The sequence below is a fragment of the Electrophorus electricus genome, chromosome 24 (genome assembly GCF_041902795.1).
Source record: "Electrophorus electricus isolate QZ-2024a chromosome 24, ASM4190279v1, whole genome shotgun sequence".
NCBI lineage: Eukaryota > Metazoa > Chordata > Actinopteri > Gymnotiformes > Gymnotidae > Electrophorus > Electrophorus electricus.
Genome location: NC_137520.1, coordinates 6,384,317 through 6,390,972, shown reverse-complemented (window position 1 = coordinate 6,390,972; position 6,656 = coordinate 6,384,317). Strand labels below are relative to the sequence as shown.

General features: G+C 37.6%; 1 protein-coding gene across 2 annotated transcripts in view; it reads left to right on the top strand.

Annotated features, from left to right (window-relative positions):
• The first annotated feature begins 5,985 nt into the window (after positions 1-5,985).
• Positions 5,986-6,656, top strand: part of adcy6a (adenylate cyclase 6a) — a 41,319-nt gene continuing 40,648 nt past the window's right edge. For both annotated transcript variants that reach the window (XM_035522330.2, XM_035522329.2), the window contains exon 1: positions 5,986-6,186. The gene's annotated coding sequence lies outside the window, so the exon portion shown is untranslated. The remainder of the gene's footprint in view (positions 6,187-6,656) is intronic.

Below are 6,656 nucleotides of genomic sequence, written 5' to 3'. Positions count from 1 at the left end.
TATCAGGTCAAGCTTCTATGTTCAACTAATAAAACAATTTTAGAATATTTAATTTCCTATTACTAGCAATAAAACTAACTTGCTGTAGAAGGTATTTTTGATTGTCAGCAAGAGCCACAGGGATGTTGAAATGAATACATACATCAAGTGCACTACTTCCATTCTCAAGCTGTTTACATACAAAAACTCTTAGGTGGCTTGACCTTAATACACAATGTAATAATAGTCAACACTATTCTGGAGTCATTCCTCTAACACTATTCGGTAGTCATTTCTCTAACACTATTCTGCAGTCATTCCTCTAACACTATTCGGTAGTAATTTCTCTAACACTATTCTGCAGTCATTCCTCTAGCACTATTCTGCAGTAATTTCTCTAACACTATTCGGTAGTCATTTCTCTAACACTATTCTGCAGTCATTCCTCTAGCACTATTCTGCAGTAATTTCTCTAACACTATTCGGTAGTCATTTCTCTAACACTATTTTGTAGTCATTCCTCTAACACTATTCGGTAGTAATTTCTCTAACACTATTCTGCAGTCATTCCTCTAGCACTATTCTGCAGTAATTCCTCTAACACTATTTTGCAGTCATTCCTCTAACACTATTCGTTAGTCATTTCTCTAACACTATTCTGGAGTCATTTCTCTAACACTATTTTGCAGTCATTCCTCTAACACTATTCTGGAGTCATTTCTCTAACACTATTTTGTAGTCATTCCTCTAACACTATTCGTTAGTCATTTCTCTAACACTCTTTTGTAGTCATTTCTCTAACACTATTCTGCAGTCATTCCTCTAACATTATTTTGCAGTCATTCCTCTAACACTATTCTGGAGTCATTTCTCTAACACTATTTTGTAGTCATTCCTCTAACACTATTCGTTAGTCATTTCTCTAACACTCTTTTGTAGTCATTCCTCTAACACTATTCGTTAGTCATTTCTCTAACACTCTTTTGTAGTCATTCCTCTAACACTATTCTGCAGTCATTCCTCTAACATTATTTTGCAGTCATTCCTCTAACACTATTCGTTAGTCATTTCTCTAACACTATTCTGGAGTCATTTCTCTAACACTATTTTGCAGTCATTCCTCTAACACTATTCTGGAGTCATTTCTCTAACACTATTTTGTAGTCATTCCTCTAACACTATTCGTTAGTCATTTCTCTAACACTCTTTTGTAGTCATTCCTCTAACACTATTCTGCAGTCATTCCTCTAACATTATTTTGCAGTCATTCCTCTAACACTATTCTGGAGTCATTCCTCTAACACTATTTTGCAGTCATTCCTCTAACACTATTCTGGAGTCATTCCTCTAACATTATTTTGCAGTCATTCCTCTAACACTATTCTGGAGTCATTTCTCTAATTCTATTCTACGATTCTTCTCTTTTTTCTACATGACAGATGGTTGTGCAATTAGCTGCTGCATCAGTAACTGATTGTTAAAAGTGAAGCTTGATTGTTAGGATTTGGAGGCCTTCATTCTTCTCATTTTTCTTCTCTCTTCTGGTTAGACACTGAGCACTTTTTACACACAGTCAGCCCATTTTATGATCCTAAACATGGACTATTTGAAGTTTTATGTTCAATAAGGAAGTCACGTTGAAGTATATTCTTAGACATTCATGGACGTTCATAGTTTATCTATCTCTTTGTCCTGAACTGAACAACTATTTGGGGCAGTGGTATCTCAGTGGTTAAAGTACTTGCCTAGCAATCAGAAGGTTGCCACTGCCAAGTCAACACTGTTGGGCCCCTGAGCAAGACCCTTAACCTTTATTCGCTCAAGTTGTGTTCAGTCAGAATTGTAAGTTGCTTTGGATAAAAGCATCAGGTAAATATTTGCATCTTGTTGTATAACCATATATGCTCTCATTTTTCTTTCTGCATGTTAGATAATGCTGCCATCTCTGCATATACTAGTTTATGCTGTCATTTCTACATATGTCAGTTGATGTCATTTCTGTATATGGCTTATGCTCTGTTCTGCATATGGCTTATGCTATCAGTTCTACATATATCAGTCTATACTGTCATTTCTGCATATATTAGTTTATGCTGTGATTTATGCATATGTTAGTTTATGCTGTCATTTCTGCGTATGGCTTATGGTGTCTTTTCTGTAGCTAATTGCACGACCTTCTATCATGCTGATTTCTGTATGTGTCTTATGCTGTCATTTCTGTATATGTCAGTTGATGTCATTTCTGTACATGGTTTAAGCTGTCATCTCTGCATATGTCAATTGATGTCCTTTCTGTATATGTTTTATGCTGTCTTTTTTGTATATGGCTCATGCTGTCATTTCTGCAAATAGTTTATGCTGTCATTTCTGCAGCTAATTGCATGACCTTCATTTCTGCATAAATTAGTTTATGCTGTTATTTCTGTATATGGATTATGCTGTCATAACTGCATATGTTAATTTATGCTGTCATTTCTGCATATGTAACGTTATACTGTCATTTCTGCATATTTCAGTTTGTCACTTCCACATTAGTTTATCCTGTCATTTCTGCATATGTTACTTTGTTATCATTTTTGCGTATGTTAATGTATGCTTTCATTTCTGAATGTATTAGTTTATGCTGTTGATCTGTCATATTTGACTAAAATATATTTAAAACGACAAGATTACACTTTAATTTCAATTAATTGCTCTATTAAACTTTACTTCATTGTACATGGCTATAAAATTAGGTTTGTTTGGCTATAAACCAAAACGGGGCGGGGTTACTTACAAAAATTCCCTCCAGTAATCACATGACAAGGTAAATATTCAGCTAGATCTATAATTTATATAAGATACAACTGGGTCTCACACAAACAAACACACAGTATGCAGTATGCATTGCAATCCAAGACATACTCACACGTTTCTTAAATAATTTTACTTTGAACCTGGGATCATAAACCAGTCCCTCTAAAATAAAGTATTACAGGAGAAACAGAAACACTGCACCATGACCCTGAGCTAAATTAAACTTGTTTAATACTTTCAAAACATCCCGCTACTTTGCCAGGGTACACATTCATATATTTGTACCACACATGAAAATATCTCTACCAACATTTCATGTTTACAGTGGTTTTGCAGTAAAAAAAAAAAGTGATATATGTGAACACTCTGTTAATAATAAATGTCATGCTCTTCTTTTAATAGCATCCATGTTTTTTCAATTTCTGTCTCAAAAAAATCTTATAAATTCCATCTATAAATATTTAAAAATGGGGATCTGGCGAGTGGGTTAGACTGATTTGGGGAGTGAATTAGAGTAATCTGGGCAGTGGATTAGACTGATTGTTGGGAGTGAATTAGAGTAATCTGGGGAGTGGATTAGACTGATTTGGGGAGTGAATTAGAGTAATCTGGGGAGTGGATTAGACTGATCTGGTGAGTGACAGTGGGATTTTACAGCAGGATGCTCTCTGTGGGGCAAATTACAGGTGACCCAAAAAACACGGTGCTGTCAAATTGCACTGTTTCTGTGGGGGTTTGTTTTCTCCTTTCAAAAATGAGTCCCATTGCAGCAACAGTGAAAAGCAATGAGTCCTACTACAGGAGATACGAAAGGCACTCATTCGGAAACAATCATTGGAATTTCCCTCAACAACCCAAAATTTAACTCTTGAAAGAACAATAGTTTATGTCCTGTTCACATGAACCATGTACCTCTTTACTAGTTTACTAACCATATACAGAATTTAAAATCCACAATACAAGCGTCATAACTCCTATAAAACACTTAAAGCATTAAAATTAAAATATTTTAATTAAATTAAAAATATTTAAAATCTCTACAAAGATTGTTGCTTGAATTACTGAATTTGTACTTCTGTTACTAAACAGAGATCACAAATTCAAGTAGTAATGTGTCAGAAAGGCCCTACCTTATGGCAACAGGGAACCTATGAAGGGCAAAGACCTGGCAGACTATTCAAACCTATTTGTCAGCTGAACATTAAACAAATAATCCTATATTTACTTTACCCTTTTAGTGTTTCACTTTGCTGTTTCACACTACAGCACCAACTGGCCACACAGAGCAGCAGGAACACGAGTATAGCTGCTAACTGTGGTGTTAGAAAATGTCCAAATGTTTGTATAATAGCATTTTGCAAACCATATTTTGTAACCAATGTTAAACCCACAAATTTATAGTTGCATGTCCTACATTTCTATGAAATGTACAAAATATAAATGATACCTTTTATAATGAAGTAGAATGTGCTTCTTATGTAAAACAGGTCTGCAAGACTTGTATTCACTAGAATATAGATTTTAGAGACTATGAATATGCCTTTGCCATCTTGTTAATTATCTCAATATACTTACCTTGTATATGCATGAATGAAGATATTTAATTAGTTGGATAAAACCTGAATGAGCTGCATGATGGTCAAATATAAATTTTAGAAAGAGTACTGCAGGTTAATGATATTATAATAATGATAGCATCTTAATAGGTTGACTTACATATTGTGCATTCAAACTGCCCCCCAAAACACATTATTGAAGGGTCCCATTGTGTGGCCTGTAGTGTTGGGTAAGGACAGTGGATATAGGGCTATGAGAAACTGCAAATATGATTATTTAGATTTAGAATTCCATTCCATTCATATCATGTATCATTTATCTGCCCACTCCACATCTCCTGTGTCACAACTTCTTCACTTAACGATACGGCATAGATGCCATGTTGGAATGTTTGACCACTGCTATTTGAACAAGAATCTCAAACGTATGCCTTCCTTTCTACCAGCCAGTCAAGTGAGAATCACCAGACTTGATCTGATATGCAGTACAAAGTTCTGCTTTTGTCTCCAGTTTGCATTTTGCTTATCTGGCTTGTTGAAAGGTTTGTATGAGTTTTCTTTTAGCAGTTTAGCTTTCACACCCCCTTCATATCTATTTTGTAGTTAATTCAGTTGCAGTGGTGATGCAATTCAATGCATCCTTCGGGCCACCTTGTACAAACAAGGCCAACTTATCATGGTGAAAAGGCCTTTTTGTGTTATATTAGACTATGCGATTGTTTGACTTGGAACATGTCAACCTTGCCCTCTGTGACTGTGACTGCATTTAAATCTGCCACATTTATGGAACTGTTAAAGTGTTATATGATCTGGCAAATTTAAGTTTATGTCAGGCGGCTCTAGCAATGTGATACTCTTCCTAGAACTGCTATTACACCAGATTACTAGACCAAGTCTCATTACTAGAAGTATTGTATCTTTACAGAGGAAAAGATGTATCTTTTACAATGTCTAGCAAAACTCAGTATTATATAGCTAGGTTTCATGTGTTGGTTCAATTTGAAGCACCAAAACACACATTAAATTAAGTGAGTCTCAATCAATCTGGGCCACATGGAACTCACTAGTTGCTCTGGTTTCCTGCTATAGAGTACTGCATTAGAGTATTAGAGGATGAGGTTTGGGTGTCTGTATGTGTTATCTGGTTACTCTACACAACCTTATATAGCAATCACACATATACCACAGCTGTCACAAGGTGCAAATTTTGCTCAGCAGTGAGAACTGCTGGTTTGTCCTAAAATTAGCAGTTTAGACCATTGCTAAAGGATTTTCTGAGGTTGTAACGCTGGATTTCACTGTAATGAAACTCAAACTACAGTACGTTTACTGACCACTAACACAAGCCTGCCATGGTACTTAAGGGCTATATCATCCTGTAGAGAGAAACTCGCTTGGAAAAGAAGCACCTTTTAACTTGTGTACATTCTTATCTGATAAAATAAATAATTCCGAACGACTCAGTTGTATCTGTCGCTTGGGTCTTTGCTAAACAAAAGAGAGGACGACAGGTGAAGAAGGTTGCCAGAGGACTTATTGCTCAGTGCGCTTTTGAAAGTGGCCTCTAGGTGGAGCACTGCGCATCAAGAACAAGGGCTACGGAGTGTGCGGCGACGCTTGTGTGCGTGGAGGGGGGGGGGAGAGAGGTGGACTGAGAGCAAACGGCTGGAGTGAAGCGAGGGAGAGCGGCAACGTTCGTGGCCTCTGTTCCCTTGTCCTCGATGCCAGCAGAATTAAAAAAAAAAAAAAAAACCCTGACCGATAACAAGGACACCGAAGGCTTGGATAGCGTCCTGTGTCCACGCCAGCCTCTGCTGAACTGCCAGTGGTTTAATTCTTAAAATGGAGAGATGTGGTGAGTCAGACTCTTTTTTTTTTCTTTCTCCTTCTTCTTCCTTCCCCCAGGGTGATCGGTCCTGGTGTGCCCGTTTTATGTAAGCTCCGTTCAAGCGCAATTTCTTATTGACAGTCGTCGTTCCAGCGCCGTTGCTGGCGTCCAGCTTTTGGTCGAGTTACGGTTTTAAATATGCATTTCGCAGCGTCCGATGTCACGGAGCGTTAGACGAGCTCATCTCGGCTCAGCGCAGCGTTACACTTCGACTTGTTAGTTTTGACATGTCAAATTTACCTTTGCAGAACACGCAGTCTCTCCCCCCCCCCGCCCCCATCTTGCACACGATTTGAGAGCTGACAGTTACACACCGTATCTCTGCGGCAGAGCAATTTACATTTAGTGATTCAAGGCAGAGCGTCTCAGTCAGACATGTCTGTAGTTTGCAAGGCTGCCGCTGCTCATTTAGCTCCAGCGCAGAGCTCCAACGGTCC